Source organism: Dermacentor albipictus, chromosome 7 (genome assembly GCF_038994185.2).
Source record: "Dermacentor albipictus isolate Rhodes 1998 colony chromosome 7, USDA_Dalb.pri_finalv2, whole genome shotgun sequence".
Lineage (NCBI taxonomy): Eukaryota > Metazoa > Arthropoda > Arachnida > Ixodida > Ixodidae > Dermacentor > Dermacentor albipictus.
This window is the reverse complement of record NC_091827.1, coordinates 44,186,601-44,211,574: the sequence shown is the minus strand read 5'-3', so window position 1 is coordinate 44,211,574 and position 24,974 is coordinate 44,186,601. Positions and strand designations below refer to the sequence as shown.

The 24,974-nt window shown below is 47.9% G+C and overlaps 1 protein-coding gene across 3 annotated transcripts in view; it reads right to left on the bottom strand.

The window, feature by feature from the left end:
* The window catches only part of LOC135915246 (sperm-specific sodium:proton exchanger-like), a 276,288-nt gene that overhangs the window by 84,282 nt on the left and 167,032 nt on the right, over nt 1-24,974 (bottom strand). The window contains exon 1 of one of the 3 annotated variants that reach the window (XM_070522022.1): nt 536-817. The exons of the other annotated variants lie outside the window; for them this stretch is intronic. The gene's annotated coding sequence lies outside the window, so the exon portion shown is untranslated. Of the gene's footprint in view, nt 1-535; nt 818-24,974 lie in introns of those variants that run through there. 3 annotated transcript variants of the gene reach the window in all.

Sequence of the window (24,974 nt, the reverse complement as noted above, 5' to 3'; positions counted from 1 at the left end):
CGAGTTCAGGCGAAACGCAGACGATATACAACTGAGCCCCGAAAGCAGACGGACGTGTTTTACGATGTACGCCATGTTCTGCTTCGCTTAGAAGGGCTGAGGAGAGACGCCGCGCAGTCACTCTCTGTGAAATTTGAGATCGCAGAGCTAAAAATGTAATGTATTTGCCACACTGAACCCAAATGGTTAAACACTTGCAATGTAGGGCAATCTGCAGTGGCTACTAATATAAATGGGAGTACACCTCCCTAATTATATTTAGCCAATATACTTAAGTTGGTGAGACAGAATGTCGACATCTAATAACGGTCTTATGCCACATGTTATAAATGCTTGAAAAAAGGAACCGCAAAGTGGTACAATGAGAATGCAGCGTCCTGGAAGTTTCGTTCCAATGCAGTCATTTGTTTTATTCAGCGTACTCAGTAGGACACGGGTGAACTATCGAATTTCCAACTAAACAGAATTTTAAAAAAGAAATACGCATGTCTACTCGCTAGCACAACAGAAATTCAATAACGAAGTTCGTACTCACAACCTGATGGAGGCAGTTCGCTGAGATGGGTGTTTTACTCCACGAGCAGACGACGTCGCAAGCTGGTGACAGCGGACTAGCAGACGACAGCAGCACGAGAAACGAAGCAGACGACACGGGAGTGAACGTCGGCCTTCTCACAGCAGGCTGGGTGCAGACGATGTTTCGAAAACGGAAAAAAAGAGATCCGCGGCACACGCGCCTTCAGTCCACAGCTTCGCACCACTGGTTTACCGCCGCGAGCGCGACATTGAAGACGGAGCCGTGCAATCTGCCCTCCGCGCGCCGTGTGCTTGAAATATGCACGAGGTTGTAACACGTGAACGGACAGAAGTGAGAGAGAGAGATAGAGAAATAGAGGGTATAGTAAGAGAAGCAGACGTACGACACATCCCGAGCTCTTTCCGTCTGTTTCGTCTGCACATTTTTTTTGTCTTCTTGTTCTTTCACCCTGTTGCAGAAATGAAGAAAGAAGCCCTCGGAAGCAGTTTGAAAAAAAGAGAGCACAAGACGCCGATAGGAGAGGGTGGTGGCAGTGACGAGTTTTCGAGATCTGCGGTGGTAGAAAAATCGCACTTACGTTTTTCCTCTCCTCTGCCCTGCGGCACGCGCTGCAGCTGAATAGACGTTATCGGTCACTTATTGCGAAAAAAAAAAAAAAAACCGATTAAACGATTTCAATCTCTTAACCCCTTTCCCACCCTTCGCTTCTGCTGCATCTTTCTGTCTTTCCCTTTTTCGATTGAGCTCTCCCGAGTCAAGTGGCAGGAGGTCGAAGCGCCCGAAGGTTGTCGCAACAAGCGGCAACGGTGCGAGGAGGAGGAGGAAAAAAAAACGCTTGTGACTCGAGACGAGCTAAAATGAGCCAGCGTACGGATGGAAGTGCGGAATGAAGAAATACGTCCATTAATGCATGGCTTAAAAGAGTACCGACACTTATTTTAGAAGCTGTAGGAACTCTGTCACACGTATAAGCTTATCGCACTATGAAAGTTAGTGATTATGATGGTTGGGAGACGCTTACAACAGATTTAATTTGACGCTAAAGTTGGTTTCGGAATGCCGGACCAGGCATCATCGACGCTGTCCCGGCGTTATGACACAGAACAAAATTTGCTGGCGGAGTGTATCAGGAAGGTTTGATATGATGACGTCGTCCGAAAAAAAAAATTAAATAAAGTGATGGTTTTCTTTTTTGACTGTGCCCATATGCGGAAGTCGCAGCTGGTTAATTCCATATCGCCCTACACTTGGTGCAATAGTATTTCTCGCCAATTCAGTGTCAATTCTTGCTCGCGCGGCAGGGCAATTCCGGTGCGAACGCTGCACTACACGAAGACTGCACTGAGTGAAACGAATGGCGACGTGCAAGATCTGCCGCCACGTTGAACTGGTGAAACGCAGCAGCTCGTGAACTATAGTCCAAAACGTGCAGGCGAATCGAATGGAGCGATCGCAAGAGCGGAAGCGAGCGAGTGTGTGTCATGAGACGTCATCCATATCCTGGGGGTATAACTAAACCCAACCAGCCTCTAAAAGCGAGTATTGTTCTAAATTATTTTAGGTTACTCTGGCGTAACCCAGTGTCTTTTTTTAGAGTTGAGAGGGTTTGAATCTTCACTTAACGCATACAATGGAAGGTCGAAAATATTTTGTCAGTATATTTCTTTTCACGTATACTTTAAGAAACAAGGAAAAAAAAATGACTAAGACCAGTCTATCAACGACTGTCAATGTCAACGAGAGAGCATATAAATGAGGGTTCGTTTGAAGACCGGTTACCACTATCATCATGGGCCTCACACTCACCATCATCAGAAAAATAATCGACATCATGTACACATAATAATAATAATAATAATAATAATAATAATAATAATAATAATAATAATAATAATAATAATAATAATAATAATAATAATAATAATAATCGCGGGCATAGTCAGCATTACGAGCCATGCTTTAACGCAACAGCAACCACAACAACAGCAATGTCATCACCATGACCGAGCGGCATCAGTTTCAGTTTTCAGTTTTGGTTTAAGTTTATTATTCTTTAAATGCAATGAATGGGTGAGAGACAATATACAGACGAGGGTCCCAAAGTCAGAGACTGCAACGGGAACCTCGGCGATATCGTTGCTCCGACAGATGCGACGTGTCCAAATCAAACAGCATTGTGAAGCTATCTATGGTGCCCTAGAACTCCGAGATTACTTGCGACAAACGCGAGAGATTGCAAGCCATGTCAGACGACAACCTGAATGCCTTCCGACCATACAAACCTGCGGTCCTTCGAAGCTGTATTGCAAACACTATGAGCCTGCATTCGTTTCCTCTAATGACGTGTGCAACTGTTTATCACAGCGTTTAGACTGCACCAGCTACAGAGGATATATTACGAGTCATCCTTCATCCTGTTGATGGTTGTCAACGGCCTAAGAAGGAGAAGGTTGAACCAACAAGCTTCACTATATTGCAGTCGGGCTAAACGTCGGCGGACGCTATCGATCCCCACGTAAAGAAACAACCAAACTCAAGTTTCATGCAGGACGAAGGGTCCACAGGCGTAGATGGAACTTGAAATGGATGAACAGTGAGTAAAGATGTGAAGAAGGGCTTAGCCCGGTGCAGACATTTCGGCGAGCGGTCTCGTTTTCGTCAGAGGACTCTGGCTTCTGCGCTTGGTGCCCACTGACTGCATCGAATGTGATGTCGATAAGCGAGACGGATCCAGATGTTTCTGCCGGCTACACAGCTTTCTCGTTAGCGCCAGAAATAATTTAGCGCAGAGGTGGCAATTTGCGGTGCGGTTCCAACGCGAAGGAACCGATGATTTGAGCACGTTCCGTTTCGTCTACAGTGCCGTGTTTGAACCGAGCGCTCTACCGGCCTGCGTCCAGAACAAACGAGAAGTGTACGTTATCCGTAAAACGATAATAATAAAAAGTAATTTTTATCAATTGGAGGAACGGTGGCGCCGTCTAGCTGGAGGGCGTATACCCGAGTGCTCTTTGCAAGTTGTGTCGGGCAACTAGAGCGACGCTCTCGCCCGTGTTGTGGGAGTGTCCTGTTATGTACCAGTTAAAATGGCAGTAGCTCCGGATGCTCTAGCGTGAAGCGGGCCGCCGCTCTGCGCAGCCGCAGCTCAAGACACAAGAGTGGGCAGTCCAGCGGGCCCGAGAAGCGGCGACGAGCCAAGGTCTCGAAGTCCTCTCATGGGAGACCTGAGCACGGGTGGCTAAACTTTGGCGGATTTTCTACAAAGTTGTTTACATCCGTGCACAGGCGACGGGGAAGAAATGCCGAGCGGAAGTTTATAGCCGTCCTGACGGCACATGGCACCAGCCTCTGTTGTAACAGTATCTGTTCTGTATCTTCGGTATAGCTGTGGTCCGGTTCAGGAAATAGAAGTAGCGCACCGATATTTTCCTCGGGTAATCGTGAGTGAGTGAGTGAGTGAGTGAGTGAGTGAGTGAGTGAGTGAGTGAGTGAGTGAGTGAGTGAGTGAGTGAGTGAGTGAGTGAGTGAGTGAGTGAGTGAGTGAGTGAGTGAGTGAGTGAGTGAGTGAGTGAGTGAGTGAGTAAACTTCCACTGGGTCCAGCGAAACGCGATAAAACGCGCACCTGGCTAATACCACGACGGGACGGACAGGTCTAGCCTGCCGGCCCGATCGCGGGCGCGCTGGGCGGCCAGGACTTGGTCTTCAAAGACGGGACTTAGCAAGAGTGCGTCCCACTCTTCCTTGATGAACTTCTGGCCCACCGACCCGCACTTCCAGAGCGTGTGAGACAAAGTGGCAGCCTCACCACAGGCCGCGCAAGAAGAGTCCGGGCAAATGCCAGGATATATGCCGTTAAGGGACGCCGTATTTGGGTAGGAGTTAGTTTGCAGGAGTCTTAGCGTTACCGTCTGCGACCTGCTTAGCTTGGAATGCGGCGGCGGGAAAACCCTTCTCTCTAAGTAAAATAATTTAGCGATTTCATTGTGCGTGTTAGGAGCATCTCTGTGTCCGAAGGAAGAGTCGCCCCGTCCGGGGGCAGGGCGGTCGGTAAAGCCACGCGCAGCCTCGTGGGTAGACTCGTTGAGGTTCAGAGGAACCCCTTCAGTCGCCGCGACGTGGGCAGGGAACCAAAGGATGGAGTGTGTGGAGCTGTCACCGTGTTTCCGAATTTGGGCAACCTGTCGGGCTACCAGTGATTAGGAATGAGAAGATAGATAGATAGATAGATAGATAGATAGATAGATAGATAGACAGATAGATAGATAGATAGATAGATAGATAGATAGATAGATAGATAGATAGATAGATAGATAGATAGATAGATAGATAGATAGATAGATAGATAGATAGATAGATAGATACAGACAGACAGATAGATAGATAGATAGATAGATAGATAGATAGATAGATAGATAGATAGATAGATAGATAGATAGATAGATAGATAGATAGATAGATAGATAGATAGATAGATAGATAGATAGATAGATAGATAGAAAATTGAGGGAGGCATTCAATTTGTGTTGGTATAGTGTAGGTGTTTGAATGACTACACGTTACAGCCACCAAGCTGCTGGCGCATACCACCTGAAGCGCACGTGATTCAATGAAGTTGCGCGAGTGGTTTTTCCCGGGAAAGGCGAAGGTCGCGTAAGGTGAGCTTTCGCCAGCTGAACGTACAGCCTTAGTGCGCGTTTGTCCCTCAGCCAGAGACCGGACACGCCGATGATCGATTCGAATCGAGCCCATGCAGCTTGCTCGCCCGGAAAACAAACGCACCGTCCGTTGCGACGCAAAGCGGTAACCACGCGAACCGTATTGGCCAGACGCACTTCTGTAGCGTCTTCTGTAATGCATTGCCCTAATGCAAAATGAAACAACCGTAAGAGTTAGTCATTGCGCATAAGCGGCAACGTCACGGTTTAAGCGATTTCCGTTTCCCGAGATTCCATATACTGCCTCATATTTTACACCAAGGGGCAGGATCCGGCCGGAAACAGCCACTGGAAGAGGCACGACTCCTGCATGCTTATGCTCTTCACGAAGGAACTAGGGGGAGATATAGACATAGAAACGGGCGATATGAAGAAGGGAAGAGCAAAGAACAAGATGTTAGATCAGAAAGACAAAGAATAGAGCGCGGCAGTGGGATAAACGAACAAAAAAGAAATGCAGTTCGCGCCCGAAGGCGAAGCGTTGAAAGCGATACCAAGGTTTAGCGTCGCGCTGAAGGCGCCACCCAATGCTCCAGCGTAGTGGCGATGGGCACCGCCAGCGGCGTTCCCGGCGTATCGCATCCTCGATGGCGCACGAGATTGGACCGAAAGGAAAACACGGCGGATTTCGTCACGTTTCCACGGAAAGGAATAAACGGGTTTAACTTGCCGTTCATATATATATATATATATATATATATATATATATATATATATATATATATATATATATATATATATATATATATATATATACAGTGAAGTAGACGCGCGTATGAAGCGGTTTATTGACGTTTCGGCCGGGGTCCGGCCTTCATCAGAATACATTGCATGGTGTCAGTACAGTTAATATACATGCGCTTATCAACCAAATGAAGATACGTTAACATGAAAAACGAATAAAATGGGCGAACAAAATACATCCGAATCGTGCAAAGGATAGCTGACACGTGTATAGACCGATGGCGATTGCAAACATATAATCTAAGATACAAAGTATAAAAACGTACCGAAATGAATTGTAAGAACCACTCGCCACGTGACAACAAAACGTCGATATGCGCTCAATATGTGCTATGTTATCAAGCAAACACAGACACAGAAAAAGGGGAATAGCGACGTACTAGTGTTTTTTCTGATATATATATATATATATATATATATATATATATATATATATATATATATATATATATATATATATATATATATATATATATATATATATATATATATACTGTCCGTGCCACTCGGACCCAGTGTGTGCGTGTGTCCGCCGCGGTGTGTCGTGCGCGCAGCTGCACACCAGGGTCGCAACTGCGCATGCGCATGCACGACGCGACAGCGCTTTTTGCACGCTGCACCTGGTTTCTACAGAAGTCGACTTGGGGCGTATCACATAGCGCGAACACCCGTCCACTCTGGCTTCGTCGCTTTTGCAGCCGAACGCGATGCGACCCCCTTTCTCCGGAGGTGTTCTAACCCTCCACAAGAGGGCGGCGCGTGAGCGCATGCGCCGTCTGTAGCGGGACAGCACGGCGACGCCGACGGAGCGAGTGCGCCTCGAGCGCCCGCGTAATTGTTATCGCAACAAAACGTGTCCGTCTGTCAGCGGCTGTCCTGTACGTATGCTGTCTTCTTAGCCAGTTCTTTACCGCTATTATAGGCGCCATTGTATGCAAGACTGTGGGAAACACGCTGAAAACGCAATTCGCCTATACGATTGTCGCAGTGTACACGTGTTGTTATGGCGATAACAGTACAGCTACCCGTCTTGGTTTACTTGACCTGAACACGTTGCCACGACTCGAGTTGTGGGAGCGTCAGATCGAGACGCACAGTAAGCAGTATACGTTCGCTGCAGCTCGACAGATTATTTTTATCGTTAGAATAAGCCCGACGTCGGCTGTTTACGTTGGAGCCGCACGGTAATGTTTGAATCTGCATCTAGCCAAAATTTGATCGGATGTTTGGGCGATTGATCGAGTGATTGATGTGTTGGTTGATCGATTCGTTCATTGATTCATTTGGATTTAACGTCCCAAAGCAACACTGAGTCTGCGAGAGACGGCAGAGGGCTCGGGATTGATTTTGACCTCCTGGAATTATTTGCCATGCATCTGAATCTAAAGTACATGACGTACGACTCCACCGGAAATGCTATACCGCGGCGGGTAGTGAATTTTTTGGTCGTTGCAGAAGCGAAATATAGCGCTGCAGCTTAACTTTATATCCCCCGTCTTTAGTGTAAGTTAGGGATGAGCTTGGCGAAGCAGAGACAAAGGCCATTCCTGCTTGGATAAAGTTTATCCACTCTTCCTGCGGTCTCGTCCCCGTTCTTATCTCCTTGACAGAATGGGCTCTTGTTCACAACGTCGCGTATATATACACGAGGCCACTTTTATCTCTCATTGTACTTTTCAAAACGTAGTATGTCGGGACAAGGGCTCTCAATGAAACGATGACCGGCCGGTCACTTCAGTGAACTTGAGGTCCTTCACATTTGCGCGCAAAACAACTCGTTCCAGGGATGCCCTTAAACCATATTTCGTCTGTAGAAGGAAGTAAACACATGGCATTTTCGAGTTCTTTCTTTCTTTTGTCTGCTTGTTTTTTTTTTCTGGCGTTACATGGAGGTCCTCGACATCGACACCTTAGAAAATATACGGCCGAGCCTCAGAGCTCCCTAAAAAATTTACTACAACAGCTTTTCCACAGTTTCCGTTTCGTTTTCCAGGACTTGCACGTATCGCGACGTCATGGCGCAGATGGTTCGTGGTCACGTGGGAGCAGACGACCGCAAAGTTTCGTGACTCGCGCCTGCCTCGCTCGATCGTCTGCTACGCTGCTACTCGTCGCAGCGCGATGTAGGTGATTGATGGTAGGTATATAGATAATTACGTAGATAATTTACGGTAGGTAATTACTGGCACGTTTGACTGGTTCCTACTGCGTTCCGACTCGCTTTGCGGCGATGCGGAGGCCTCTCGACATCGGAGCCATGGACAAAGCATGCCCGTGCCGAACCGTCCGGCTGCTTCCAGAGCAAGCGCGGAGGAACCACGTGATCGCAGTGTCTCGGTCGCGCGCTACCAGCAGCTCGAATGTGAGAGCGCCTCCGAGCGGTCTAATCTCTGGAGCACGGTGCTCCGAACGAACCAGGCGAACGTGTACCTGCCGCTCGATTTCGATTAGCCGCACGGGAACCGCACCACAAGAGCGCTCGAAAGCGCTCGAAAGCGACTAATCGAATGTGGTACAGGAGAAAGCTATATAGACTCGGGGTCAACTCCGATTTCCCCGTTCAAATGTCTGTGGAACGCAGATGCGCTCCTATACTGGGCAACCAATAAACAGATTTCAACAAGAATGCGTTGCATTTCAGATAAAAAGCTGAATCATTCTGCCTGTTTGAAGCCAGATGTCCATTCTGGGCCTCATGTTTTTGGAAATATTGCCGGAAGTAGGTGATCGAAAATATGAAGCACAATGTTTACAACTTCGTAAAATTAGTGTTCTCTGCATTACAACCAACAGAACAAGCTAACAGAATGGATGATCGAGTGCTATGATTAAAAAAAAAATACCAAGGTACGTGAATGAATTTTCATCTGCGTACACTTCAAAAGAATTTACACCCTTATTCACGTTTAAGGGTGCAAATCATTTTACAGTGTGTTCTAGAAATTGGCTGTTTTCTAGCCAGTTTCGAAGGCAACATTAGCCAATTTGTTTTTCTACAGATTTGTCGAACCACGCTGGCACACTTGTTAATGTCATTTATGTTATGCCTTCTTGGGGCGTATTACTGAGCCTATTTTCCGTCGGCCACCTATCAAAGGACGTTTGGTTGTCTACAGGTCTGATCTCGTGCGCAAGAAAGTGGCTCCGCGCAACCAGTTGTCACGGCAGCGAAAGAAATAAAAACAAATCCACGATCGTGCACATATCGAGATGTTTCATCTGTAATTCAAGCCAATCCATATCCACGCCGCATATTTCGCCCGCGGGGGCCGTCGTCTTCTTGCGAGACGCTTTCGAATTCGAGCAGACGGCGAGAAGTCGCAGACGATACCGTGAGACTGCGGGGCGGGCAGGCGATACGTGTGAAAGTACACAGCAGACGAAAAACAGACGGCCAAGGCTGTGTATATCGAGCAGCATAACAAAAAATACAGACGAATAACGAAGGGGCGAGAAGCAGACGACCGCGAGAAACAGACGTACTACATATACGGCTCTTGTGGGAAAGACTTGCAGAAGGAAAAGCAGACGAAACACAGAAAATAACGGCAGACGGAAAAAAGACGATAAACGCCGAAATGGCGCGCGGCGGGCGGGGAAGAAAGGCACAAATAATCTCATTTTCGCGTCCCCGGCTACAGAGAGCGCGCTACCGTGTTACGCGCAAACAAGCGGCACGTTCTTCCTCCTGGCGATGATAGTACGAGCGCGAGCCAGATAGAGACCAATTCAAAATCCAATATATCTCGAAACAGGCGTTTGAGGGCAAGGATACCCATGGGAGATCCGTACGGCTTCATCGAGCGGAGTGTCTGTCGGCAAGGCCGCCCAGAGACCGCCTATGTGATATCTCAATATATGCTTTCGATATGCGGTCACTTTCGATGTGCGAATTTACGAGTTTATTGGGCGGGTGCCGCTACATAGTCTTTTGCAATATTTATGCGTCTATATATATGTATATGCGCGAAAAGTGGAACTTCCGGATCGTGGCGCAGAAGGCGACTGTAAATGGAGCAGAAGTACGCGGATCGCAGTGGACATATGTGCGTGGGTCGGCGATTCTGCCTCAACTGATTGATATTGTGTACTTAATAATAAGTTCTTCATAAGACTTGCCGAGGTTCTCACGAAGGCCTGTATCTCACGTCGCGTCCGTTTTCAGGCACGCAATCAATCGAGTCACTTAGGAAACTCTTGTAGTTTTTGGTTATTTTTGTTTTAAACGCTACGCTGAGCTTATTATAGTGTAGGAGTGCTACTTCACACTCATGGCCTGGAGCTTCACCGTAGTGCATGTAAAGACATATGGGCGCGCACGAACACACACACACACACACACACACACACACACACACACACACACACACACACACACACACACATACACGCGCATACACGCGCATACACACGCACACACACACACATACACGCGCACACACACACACATGCACACACACACACACGCGAACACACACACATACACGCGCACACACACACGCACGCACATACACGCACACACACACACACACGCATACCCACGTACACGCGCGCACACATACACGCAGACACACACACATGCACGCGCACACACACGCACACACACACACACACACATACACGCGCGCACACGCGCACACACACGCACACACACGCGCGCGCACACACGCACACAAACTGAAAAGTTCTGAACACGGTGTGCGTGAGCCCAGCTTTTCATTCCAAAACCATTCTCAAGCCTATCTCAACGACGTCGCGCTCACGCATATAGCCTACTTAGCGAATCTCCCGGCATTTAACGACCACAAAAGACCACCGCCAGAGGTTGCAAGCTGTACACAGTGTCGCCGACAGACCTTGCTCGATGCGCGTGGTGACACGGGTGCTACACGAGCATAGGGGCCTCTTCTCTCTCTCTCTCTCCCTTTCCCTCGGAAAACATAAAAACTGCGCCAGCGTCTCCAAGCGTCCACAAGGAGAACCGCAGACGACTTTGCGCGCTGACGGTAATGAAGATGATCCTCGCACAGGGCCTGCCTGCCCCCTCTCCCCCCCCCCACAATCTCCTCCCTCCATCTCCTGCAATCAACGACGACTCATAAAGTGGGGGATACGGTCGTTCACACGTAAAGCCGGCTCGTCAATTATCCGTCTTTCCGAAGTGGCTGCTTGCCTGCCTGCGTTCTCGACAGCTTAGACGAGATAAAAGCCAACTCGAAAAGAACCTCTCGAGCTCTCGGCTTAACGCTTACACCACACTTTACGCGCTTGTACCGCAAAGCGACGAGATTTTCAGTGCGCGAGGAATGGAATATTTTTTTTCCCCTTTTTGGCGCGTGTGCGATGTACTACATTATTTTTTATATACTATCGAAAGAAAGCAATAAATGTGAGCGCACCGCGCTTCAGTTTTACGAGGGCATCTCCGCTGTTAATTCGCAGACGACGCCCCTCCACTTGCGCAGGAAAAGAAGAAACTTCGTTAAGAAGAAGAAGAAGAAACTTTATTACGAGCAGGAGAGGAAAAAAAATCGTATCTATCTCTAGAACGACCATGTTTTTCTCGTGGACCTTTCTCGAATCGCTTTCGTAGAGCAAGCAATTCGAGAGAAATATCTCGCTCATAGGAAAGCGTCAAACCGGGGACTGCGTATTGAGAATCCCAAATCGGCGGCGCCATGTCGGGCTGCCGACGTGCCGGAATTCCGATCGCTGAAGAAAATCACTTTGTACGTTACCCGAGTGCGCCGTCTGCTTTCGCGAAAGGGCGCCGCCATCTTGCCCCCCTTTTTTTCTTTTTTCTCGTCGTCTGAGCGAGCAAACCTTTCTTCGCTCTAGCTATTGTTTCGGGCTGCACTTATTCTCGAGAAGTCAATATCCACCGGCCTTCGGGCGCTGAAACATTCCGCGGAGATGTCTGACCGACTTTCGCGAAGAAGAAAGCTAGGATTAAAAGCAGACGACGTGGTGCTGAATGCAGACGACGTGGAAAGCGCGCGAGCGTCCAGACGACCCTTTCCGTAAGCCCTATCGCGTATCCGTCTGGAATGCCAGCAGACGACGACAAAGCCTGCCATATATGCGGGCGTGAGTGCTCTCACGTGGGTCGATGCGCTTGTTATACGAGAGACAATTCATTTCGCTTACCACTACTGATTACGTAAACGCACGCGGGCCAATCAGGCTCTTCCGAGTATGAGTGACACAAGGAAGGTTTTCGAAACCGGCGCGTGGCTTACATTTCGATCACGAAGTGTTGCGACAAGGCCAGTTCGGAAAGATACCGCCAGCATACGGCGGACGTGTGCTCACATTTCGCGCTTGCGTGTATAAGAAGTGTGGCAGTACGGGACGCCCCAAAGTGGTCGCGCCTAGCTGTAAACGCCACAGGCAAGGAAAGATTCAGCGAGGAATGAGACGCTGCAGCCGTTGCACGTCCAAATTATTTCGCGTGTGGGATGACTCAGCGTAAGTGTTTGTATAAGCGAGGCGAACATGCGCGCACAGGCATTGATATCAAATATGCACTTTTGGCTCGCCGAGCACTCTAATAATTCGGCGTAGTGGTCGCCGTACAGCAACGAACCAGCCAAGTTCAAGCACCATGGCAGTTGTCCAACGGGGGCAAGAGGGTGTGCTCCGTGTGGTCTACAAGCATGTGCTTGCCGTGCGCATACATATATATAGGCGCTACCTCTAGGTCTTGAGGACAAGTGATAACCACACGAATGATGACGGGACGGTGAACGTCAAACGGCGCAGAGACAGTTAAAGTTAACGAGCATGGAAGCCCTTGCTGACTATATAGGTCGGAAACTTTCACTTCGTTGGTGCTGCTCACGCCTGAAATCATTACCGAGGTCTTTGAGAAAAGTGCCGCGACGGAGTGAGTCGTATTATTTTTATGGCCGTTTGACGGCAGCGCTCCGGAGAGTTATTTAATCATAGCGCAGTACTACAAGTGCGCCTCAAATTTCGGACATAGTTCGGACGCCCATCTCCGGTAGTTAAGCGACTGACGCGTCACTCGACATCGTCATCATAATCATTAGCCTATTTTTATGTCCGCTGCAGGGTGAAGGCCTTTTCCCAGCGATGTCCAGTTACCCCTGTCTTGCGCTAGCTGATTCCGACTTGCGCCTGCAAATTTCCTATAGTTTCATCACCCCACCCATGCAATTTTCTGCTCTCCTCAACCGCGCTTCCCTTCTCTTGGCACCCATTCTGTAACTCTAACGGTCCACCGGTTATGTACCCTACACATTACATGGCCTGCCCAGGTCTATTTTTGTCTGTTAATGTCAACTAGAACATCGGCTGTCGCCGCCTGCTCTCTCATCCACACTGCCCTCTTCCTGTGTCTTAACGTTACACCTAACATTTTTAGTTCCGTCGCTCTTTGCGCGGTCTTTAACTTGTTCTCGAGCTTCTTTGTTAACCTTCAAGTTACTGCTCCACATGTTAGTACCGGTAGAATGCAACTATTGTGCTCTTTACTTTTCGACGACAGCGCATGGTAAGCTTCCAGACAGAATGTGGAAAGGTAGCTGACAGACGCTAGCTCTTCAACCCATTTTTATTATTCTGTAAGTTTCCTTCTCATGCTCAGGGTGCCCTGTGAGTGACATGTGACCTAGATGAACATACTACTGCACCGACTGTAGAGGCTGACGGGCGATCATGAATTCTTCTTCCCTGGCTAGGCTATTCAACATTACCTTTGTCCTCTGCATAATAATTTTCAACGTTACTTTTACACTTTCTCGATTAAGGTCCTCAATCATTTGTTGCACTACATTCCCAGTAACAATACGCGTCTTCTATGAAATGGGCGGCGGAACATGCCGCAAAGCTCGCATTCTAAGACTCGCTTGAACATTTAAATCTTTAAATATGTTTACGCTTAAGCTACATTATCCACCGTATAAAATTCATTTTATTGCACGGTGCGACTCCTTTGCACAACCAGTCTTCCAGCCAACCTTTACTGCGCGTACTATAGCCTCCCAGCCACTGTTTCACTTGTTTCCCCTACTGCTGCAGCCTAACATCACCTAACCTGACCAAGCGTAACCTAACCTAACGCAACAAAACCTAACCTTTTCTTTAATTGTGGGGTTTCACATGCCAAAACTACTTTCTGATTGTGAGGCACGCCGTAGTGGAGGACTCCGGAAATTTCGACCACCCTGGGTTCTTTAACGTGCACCTAAACATAAGTACACGGTTGTTTTCGCATTTCACCCCCATCGAAATGAGGCCGCCGTGGCAGGGATTCGATCCCGCGACCTCGTGCTGAGCAACCAAACACTATAGTCACTGAGCAACCTTGGCGGTTAAAACCTATAACCTAACGCCTCGGCCAAACCTTCTGTCTCCAAATTTATCGCTGTAGCAGTTCATACTTGACAAAAAAAAAAGCATGTTCGCCCAGGAGCACTGAGAGTGAGCGCTCGTCGTGCGAAACTACCTTAATTTACTCGTCCGTGTCTTTGTTAGCGCTGTTTTTTGTCCCGCATGAACGAGCACCACTTCCCCCATGTTGCGCTCTTACCCCTGAAACAGGATACGCTCGAAGATTTTCGCCCCGTTTCTGCACCACGAAAATGGATTGCAGTATTGCCACTGCACAGAAGTGGTCACTGCGCTTCAGTTGACATTGATTTTATGTATACGGTGATACTTGAACGAAACCACGCTGCTACCAGCGCATACTCGAATGCGCCTGAGTGAAGGCGCATTTCTCAAACAACTGATCGTCGTTTAGGAATGTCGCGGGGAAGCATTACTAAAACGCAGTGCCCTTTACGGCCGAAGAGCGGCGCTGGACTCAATAGATGGTTTGTACTGACGTCATCCTAAGCGCCATGTTTAGGTGGACCGGCTTGGTGTTCGGCTGCGTCCGTTGGCGTTTCGAGCGGCTCCAGCACAGCCGCTACAGGGAAAGGTCCTCCCCTGAAGCTTTCCGTCCTCAGCGGAAGCAGGTTAACCACGGCAGTGAACATGATTTATACGCTGACGTCATCATACGGACGCCATATTGGAGAATCAGCACGGTGAGGAGCTGCGTCCGTGGTGTGGCGTGCAAGCTATCGAAGCCTTCATGCAACTGTAGGCGGAGCCGAGGAAGGAGCATCGAGTGCAGGAACGTTCAAGAATGCAGCGGTCAATCTTATTAGAGGCAAGCAGTGGCTAACGGTGAAAGACTGCAGGAATACCACCCCGCTAAGCGCGAGCGCCGCCTTCTTAGCTAGAAGACGTGCCGCACATAAAACTCAGGGCTGGCTGCCTTTACACGGCCCCTTTCCTCTCACGTCTTTTCCTTTTCTTTTACACGTACTACTTTATCATTCCGTTCCTGTCTTCGCGAAAGGCTCAGCTACAAAGGAGAATCAGCATCACGTCTATATGTACTATACATAACGCGGAGATCGTCTGCAAGCTGCTCACGATTTGTTCGAAAAAGCGCGTGGAGCACGAAATTGTTGGTTTCGAGCTGCTCATCTGATAAATCGAGTGAGGGCAGAGGCGACAGGAGGCAAAAAAAAAGGTACTAACGACAAAGAGAAACAAATTGGAAACATAAATAAATAAAAATAAAAGGAACGTATAATGGCGATTGCAGACGACCAGCAGAGCTGCGAATCTAGAAGCCGAGCAGAAGACGATGCCAAAGCGACAAATTAGTACGCAGGGTAGAGCAGACGACCAACAGGGCACCGCCCTGTTGCGATTTCGTCTGCAGCTCTCTGCAGGCGAACTCAAACATGCACCTGACTAGCGAAATACGGACGATCATAATATAGCTGGCTCGCGAAGCAGGAGACAATGCAGGAATCGTAATGATGCAGTATTCCTTCGGGCTGTCCCGGTGACCCCGCGCCCCCGTTTCTTACGCGAAGTGCTTTATCATTCCGTTTGCGTCTTCGCAAAGCGCTCAGATACAAAGTAGAATCAGTATAATGTCTCGCTTCTTTTTTTTCAAAACGGAGAGGAACTCTCAACACTGTGAAGCGAACTAAGCGTCGCGCCCGATATACTATGTAAGATGCAGATCGTCGGCAACCTGCTCACGATTTGTTCAACAAAACGCGTGGAGCGCAGAGGCGTTGGTTTAGAGCAGTTCATCTGATAAGCTTAGCGAGGGCGGAGGCGACAGGCGGAAGAAAAAGTACGAACGTATCGGCAAAAGAAACGAGAAAAAGAAAGAATCAATGGAAATTCCAGACGACTAGCAGAGCCGAGAAGCTAGAGGAGCCGAGCAGAAGACAGAGCCAAAGCGGTAAATTGGTACGCAATGGAGGGCATAGGACGAACCGGACACCGCCCTGTTGCGAGTTCGTCTGCACTTTTCTGCAGACGAGACAAAAGGAAAGAGCTAGCGGTGGACGGGCTATCTTTGTGAGTGAATAAAAAATAAAAGTAGAAGTGACTTCCTTTCTGCACTCTCCTTGAAACACCCCTGCATCAAAATTCGTGCTATTTTACTTACCGTTCTTTCCTGCTTTGCATGCCAAATAGCACTCACAGTCATTAGGAGAGACAGAGAAAAAAAAGAAATAAAAGCTTGCGGATCCTGTTTCTGTTTCTTCGTCTGGTCGCTTCCTGGCTGGTGTGCACCTTCGCTTCAAAGCTGCAGACGCCGCTCACACTCCAGACGACAGACATTCTTTTTTTGGGGGGACAATGTCGGAAGGCACTCTTTCATTATACGAAAGCAGTGGGGCCTCAAATTGCTGGAGATAAGGCACTTCGCCGCGCGTTGCAACAAGCGTCCTTCCTTTGTTTCTGATTTTCGCGCCGTCTGCCCTTTCGAAAACTTTGTTGCGCCTTCCACTTCTTTCTCACACGACCACTCAATGACCTTTTGGTGTGTGCAAACTAATTACAATACTGAACTGCATCCTCTGGAGCCCCTCTTCCACGCAGGTTTATTGCTTAAACGGTCGTTAGAGAGGGCTGGTTGTCTGGAACAAAAGACGCACTTCAATGACCGCGCTTGTCGGTGTCGCGGAGTTGGTCGTCCTTTGTCTACGGAACACGTGAGGCGAGCGCCTTAAAAGGCACACTAATGCGGTACGTTAAGCGTGATGAGTTACGCTTCTCTAATACCACATACATCAGTCTTGTCGTGATCACAGTCCTCGGTGATGCCACCAAAGAGGCAAAAACTAAAGGCGAGCCTGAGATTTCCACACTGGCCTTCCGGGGAGTCGTGAATGTTAGGACAGCGTTTGCTGGATATATACTCGGGCGCAATGGTTTCAACAAGAGCATAAAATGGCGAAGACTTGTGGAGCGATGATCAGGGTGCACGTCCAACAGTGTCTTAGCAAGGGGCAGTAGGCCAATTCGGAACCTTGCGTCGTTGCTTACAGAACACGACGGCTCCACATAAGTGTATGGTCAACAATTCTAGTATGTACGCACTTATTCTGAGCAAAAATAACCTGAAAAAATTGCAACAGCCCGAGAAGAAAAATACACAAAAAAGCGTCTACTTTTCTTTTCACTGCAGTTACACTGTAGACTAACGTTAATACGAACTCTAAAGGACCTTGAAAATTTGTTTTTGGTCTTGACAGAAGTGATCGTACACAAAAGATGCTGTTTTTGTTGCGTTTTAATATACAGCATAGTAAATATGGAGTGAAACAGCGTTGAAACCAAAAAGAAGACGTAAAAAGATACATTTATTCGATTTCCCGGACACAATTAAGGTACTGCATTATGCACGTTTACTTAAGCTATTGGGTTATTCCTGGTTGCTAGCGCTGTGAAAATCCTTGCGCTGTCACTAAAGCTGACGTTTCACCCATATTTTGCTAAAGAGCTTTTCAGTGCCCTTAATTTGAAGAAAAGAATGAACCAATGTATGACTTCGTCACGTGTGCAGATGGCTATTGTGGCTGCTGGGCAGTGTCCTGATCCAATAAGCGATGTTTAAACCTGGCCTCTGTGACCTTTTCCCGCCTCTAAAACCACTTCCCGCGAATGCAGCCAGCAAAAACATGGCCTTCGAGACCCGTTTTTGTTAACCAGATAGAGCCGGCGCTCCGACGTGGATTTATGCGCCACCTATTACCACCCTACAGAGACACATCGAGGACCTCCTCGATTATTGCTTAATTAATTATGGGATTTAACGTGCCAAAACCACTTTCTGATTATGAAGCACGCCGTAGTGGAGGACTCCGGAAATTTCGACCACCTGGGGTTCTTTAACGTGCACCTAAATCAAAGTACACGAGTGTTTTCGCATCTCGCCCCCATTGAAATGCGGCCGCCGCGGCCGGCATTCGATCCCGCGACCTCGTGCTCAGCAGCCCAACACCATAGCCACTGAGCAACCACGGCGGGTTCCAATTACCGCTTCACTGGTGGTGTTTTTAGCCCTGCAGGCTTCCGCGTCATAGTCCGTGTTGACAGTGGTGTTTATGTTCACAAGGACATCGCTTCCTCCTCGTGTAGCTATCATATTCGCCTCGTCTAAGTCAACCAGTTAGGCGTCAGTCAGTTAGGCGTCAGTGACGGCTGTAGAAGTTTGGCTTAACCGAATTGACGCTTCGCGTTAAGCGAATATATATGTATATATATGCATTGGGTTTATGGGGGAACCAACCAAGTGTTCACTGCATGCAATAGTATAGATAGTTGGGCTAGTTAGCGTTTCATTATTGGAAAACTAGAGCGCAGGAGCGAGGAGACACGGAGCCGTCACCGAGAGCTGAGGTGACAAGACAAATAGAGAAGAGGGCACACAAAGCGAGCATACCAGCGCTGTGAGCTTTATAGTTTTTCAAATATGAAATATCATCCTGCCGGTCCAATTGCAACCAAGCGCTTACACATGGTTCCTCGCATCCGAAAATTCTGCTCAACGGAATTCGTCTTCAAGGGAGTCTACAGTACCTGCAACCCTGGGCACTTTTGAAAGAAGGCCATATTTTAAGATGCCGACTGGCTGAGAAAACGCTGAGCTTGACATGCCAAGTCCACCTGATCCGACATCATCTCGTATCACTGCCTCCAGTGTATACGATCTACGCCATTCGCCTAAGCGAAATTTCGGATAAAGTAAACGCGGTTTTCACTTACCGTAAACCTCCGTTTCAGCTCAGTCTACGTTCAAAGTCAAAACTGCGAGCAACCAAGGTAAAGAAATAAGCGTGTGCCCTTTTTATACGTGTACAAGCGTCTATGTACACCATCTCGGCATCTTTTCCTCTATGTATCTATGTATACATATGTATTCGAACAGACATAGATATCAAGATCTTTCGAGTTTATTGAAGCACGATAACGACACAACTACAAATGCGCATACATCTTGGCTTGTATCTACGCATGTGGTATGCTTGCTAAAACAGGCGCAGAGCGGAGCGGTAATGTCGTCTGCTTAAAAGGAAGAGTCATTCAAGATAAAGGACTTCCGGAAACGTACGAACAGGCTGCCGTTGAAAGTGGTTGGACAATATCCTTCCATAATTTCACAATGTCTGCCCAATCGCTGCGCAGTGCACATGAGCCAGTGGTCCACTGTGGTGACATCACGTTACAAGTCGCATCTTAAACCCGTTGATGCTAGAGCATGGACAACTTTCGCCGGTCGCTGCTGTCGGTTCGTTTCAGCCACCGTTACTAAATGAAGCAGGAGGAGAGTTTGAAAACTGAAACCAGTCTACAGTAACGTTGATTCCAGAGTCCATTTGCGCTCCTTTGATTCTGCATGACGTGCGCTGAAAGAAAGTTGACGAGACCCTGACCATGCTCCGTAGACTGTGGTCACAACTAGGAAAGTGGCGCCCTCTATGTGACCCCCGGTTCTAGCGTCACCATTTAGTTTTCTACAAAAATTACTAGACGGAACTCTGGCGCTGCGATCAATCAGCCGTGCACCATGGGATTGGTCAAGAGTGTCCAAGAAGATCCTGACATACAATGACCAACGACCTTGTAAGTAGAGACCAATAAAGGTTTTCGATGATGATGATGATAAGGATGATGGTGGTGGTGGTGGTGGTGGTGGTGGAAATGGTGGTTAGTACATGGATTTGTCTGATCATCGCGCTTGTGGCTTCAGCCGCTCTTGTGACTTTAAATAAAGCCCTTTATTAGCCTTTATTAGCCTTTGTTAGCCTGAAGTTCGAAGCAATCCGATTTTTTGGAACGCGGAAGGCAACGAGATTATATGCGCATCCATAATTATGGCGACTTCTCGCAATTATAATGTAGCATTTTATTGAAAATGACAAATTTACAGAGCCACAAAGTTGTCTGAACCCTGATGGACGATGTTTAGGCAAATATATGCACTACAACCCAACACCACCTAGACTGTTCGTCAGTGGTGTTGACTAACCATCATTCACAAGTTGACTGAACAAATATTCTTGCTGCTACCATAGACACTAGTGCCAAAGACATACTAGAAGTTATTGTAGGAAATTCTATGGGCGTCACTGGGCAGACATGGGAAACATACTATTACTGAACAGAGGAAGGCACTATGCTAGTGTCGTCTATTCCTGGTGTTCGAGGGCAACGTGGGTATATAGGTGGTGTCCAAATCCACGCCCCAGTGGATGGCGCCCTCGAGATAAAAAAAAAAAACGATCTCGAAGGACAAGCTTTTACTGGTCGCATGCGGCGGAAGCGATTACGGGAGCCGGAAACACATTATGGACGTCGAGTTCTTGATGCCACCTGTTGAGACACCGAGCGCATCATTTTAGCAATGAGACAATCGCAAATCAAAACGCCATAAACGCTTCACATGAGCCACTACGCAGCTTTTCTGTCGTATTCAGTGCGCGAGACGGCAACACAATGTAACACTGGGCAGACATGGGTAACATAAGGGATACTACTATTGAACAAAGCACTATGCTAGTGTCGTCTGTTCCTCGTCTTCGAGGGCAACGTGGGTATATTGGCGCTCTATGCCGTGCGATGATTCCGGTAGGAGTTCAGCAGTTCAACGGTATTGAAACGTTCGCGCCCCGTCTGTACCAGGAGACACGGCTCCAATTGTGCGTGATTCAAGGGCCGTAAGCCAAAGCGCATGCGTAGTGGCGCAGTGACCTTGCCTGTCCGTGATACCTTTCAACCGACAGGACGAAAAGGAAGATCGTCTGCTCCAGAGCTCGCTTGCCGTCTGCTATAGCATTCTAATGACAAAGCAGACGATTCGTGATCCAAAAGGAAGGGCGCCGCAGAAAATACCCCAACAAAAGGCTATGTCACAACGATTACTCAACTGTGGCTAGCCTTGTGACGTCGGCAGCTGCGCAGTCGTCTAAACGAACGCAGGAGACGCCAGCTGACGCCAAAGGACGCCTGGAGTACGTTCGAGAAACTGAGAGAAGCGTTTATCCTTTCCAATCACTGCTTTTTTAATGCATGCGGAATAACAAAAAAAAGTATCTATAGCTATATAGGTATTTCGTGCACATTCTCAAGGATATTTAGCAGCTCATAGCACTCAAGAAAGCCATAAAACAATCTCCCCGCGTTTACGGCTTAGCAAAAAAAAAAAACACGCAAATAAGTACGCAGACGTGTGCAATATCCAGAAGCTTAATGTTGCACTTACGGATCCGCCGGATTCCGACGTTTCCACACGAAAAAAAAACCCCGCTAAGTAAGTAACCGTGGACGCGCATGACAAAGAACCTGCCAACTGCGAATGTAGAAAGCGTTCGGCCATCAAAGGACGCGAGATAAAAGCCGTACGCCTGCCTCAACGCTGCCGCTCGGCTCATCTCGCAGTTGGGGCAACACCAAAACGTGCCCTCTACTACCAGCCGCGCGCAATCCTTTAGGCTGGAAACATGCCACCTGGACGGATAAGGAGCCTCTTCCGACGGCCTCATGGCCGAAGAAGACTATCGATTCCCGTCATCTCTCCATCTCTAAGTTATACGAAGCCGCGCGCGCGCTCCGCGAGGCGCCATTTTTACGACATCCGCATCACCTCTTCTTTTTTTCCCGGCGCAATCTTACGGCGCGTGATTTTTATGACCAAGTGCCCGAAGTGTCGAGATATTCGGTGGCGAGCGTCCGGGAATCGGTCCATTTGATGTCCTCTGTCCTCTTCCGCCTCCTTTTCTCCCACTCGCTCTCTTTTCTCCAGTACTTGCATCCATAGAGTTTCCTACAAAATTACTAGAGGGAACTCTGGCGCTGCAGTCGTTGTCCTACCATGGGAATGATGGGAAGTACATGGATTTGTCTGATCTTCGTGCTTGTGGATTCAGGCGTTCTTGTGGCTGTGTATATTACGCTATATAAATCTTATTGTCGTATATTTCAGCGCAATATATATTCTTCTAAGTGCAGAAGACGCCGGGAACGCGTACAATTGCTATTAATTGCAACGACTGAGCTTCTCTATGTGCCCAAATCGAAACGCGCCAAGCGTCTCAAAGCACTGGCATGCCCGCGATAAGTTCATAAGTGCGTTTCATTCGCTTGTCGATACATGCATCCGTGGCTTAATGGTTTCAATATCAGGCTTCTGTACTAGAGTGCCTGTGTTCGAATCATGCCGTCGGGCAATTTTAATGATGCTTATTTAATCATTTATTACGCAATAAACTGTTGAAAATGACGAGTTTACAAAGTCACAAAGCCGTTTGAAGCCAAAAGGACGAAGTTTAGGCAAATCCATGTACTTCCCATAATTCCCATGCTGGGACAACCGCTCCCATTGTAGCTCACGTAGACACTAGCGCCAGAGTTCCCTCTAGTAATTTTGTAGGAAACTCTATGCTTGCATCATCATAATGATCATCACAATTCCGGCGACCTTCATTACAAAAAGTCATCACCCATTGCCGCCGTTTGGAGTTGGGCATTCCTGAAACAACGTTTTCAGGTGCAGTCCCATTAGGCGGAGACACGTGGGACAAACCCTGGTGCGATCCGACGTATGAACTGCGGTACCAACAACCGCATTCCTCGAACTCCTAACAGGTTCAATCAGGAACCAACCGGTAGCATTATGAACCAGCAGTTTCAGTCGGGTGCTAGCGGGTTCCATTTGAATCTAAAGGATGCGACGGGTGCGTCAAGTACCATGAAGTTCAGCATGCCTCCGTGAACTTACTTCATGTTGCAACGGAATTCGACAAGTATATGTGGCACTAGCAGATACTACCAGGTTCATTTAGGATATATCAAGATACTACGGGCGCCATGAAGTAGTAGCAAATCGAACACGTTCTGTCACGGTCCAATATAATCCGACAGGTACCGGTACCGACAGGTGCCGCAAATGCTACAAGGTTCCATTAGGATATGAAAGCATACCAAAGGTAGCATGAAGCCCCATCAAGTCCAGCATGTTACGTAGGGCGCCCTCAGGTACCAGCGGAATCCGATAAGTGCCGTAAAGTACCATCATGTTCTGTCAGATTTCACCACGTTCCGAGTAGTTCCAACACATTCTCGAAGCTGTAGAAACTCTACTACACGCTTCCTGCAGGTAAAAGTTCAACAGTTAGCAAGCGTGAAGTTTGGTATAACAAAAGCTGTCGTAATTTGATGCTAAGTTTGGCATCGAAACACCTTACCTCACCGCACTGACGTTATCGTAAGTGAGGCGAGGATATGTATAATATCGTTGGATAGGTATAATAGGTGGCGCCTAAATCTAGGCTCCGGCGACAGCTCCCTCTGGGTAACAAACGCGGATCTCGAGGGCCATGCTTTTGATGAATGCATGCGCCGGAAGCGATTGCAGAGCCAGAAAAATACGTGATAGACGCCATGTTTTCGACATAATCTGCTAACCCCCCCTCCCGCCGCCATCCCAACGGTGTGTCTCAGGCATAATCAAATGGTATATAGTATTTGGCACGTAAAAAAGCTGAGAATTTACCTACTATTACTTTAAACAGATCACCGCGACGACAACAGGGGAGCATACAATAATAATAATAATAATAATAATAATAATAATAATAATAATAATAATAATAATAATAATAATAATAATAATAATAATAATAGAGCTGGGTTCACGGCGTTACAGCTGTTCCCTGCGTATCAACTCTATCAACACTATAAACACGCGCACGGGACCGGGGAAATCTTGTTTCGCTGCTTGGTGTCCCGACCCTGAGCCCAATATACATTGACGCGCGCACACGGAGATGACCCTGCAGGAGCCGAGGAGCTATATGGGTGACCCGGTCACCCGTACACCGCGACGGCCGATACGCAGGCGCTGGCTCAAATCCGTATACGCCGCGATACCGACCGACGGCCTTTTTCATATTGACTCAGAAAAAGCTCGCTCGTGCTTGAGCAGCTGCGCACTGGCACACACGCGCATATCCACTGGAGTCGTCGTTCGCGCGCTCTCCCATGCTATGCAATTAGGTCGATTGTTCGTTTATACAGAACACGGGGGTTCCTTGTATCTGCTTGGATTGTTTTCGTCCCCTCCTTTTTTTATTTAGTTATTTCGGTTTCTCGATGTTTTTCTTTTTCCTCGTCGAAAGCCCCTCTCCATTGTCTCTCTGCAACAAGTACACCGAGAGCGGCTTCTCGTGTGACGACAGCTCGTGCCCCCCTTGTGCTCCTCGAGAGGGGCCCGCGAAGGCGTAGCGGTATTGAATTGGCGATGATGCAGTTGCGCATGATCTGCTGGCCTTGCTGGGACTATACACCGATTCTGATAAACCTCAGTTGACAGTCCAGTCGTTGTGGTGTGAACCTCTCCTCTTGTCCTTTGTGTTTTTCGACTGGCTTCTTCGTTCAACTATGTACCAGCTGGCCCAGATTTCAAACCCTTCTTCTTTAATTACAATAGTGGGAAGCTGCGCATGCGACAGCGACGGTGGGATTGGAGACAGAAGCGCGGTGCGGCCTGACGAAATTAGTTGAAAGTGGAGACTGGAAGTGATATTTTTTTTAAATGTACCTATATATTGTGCCGATTCTGAGAAGGGAATAACTTCGCTGGGGG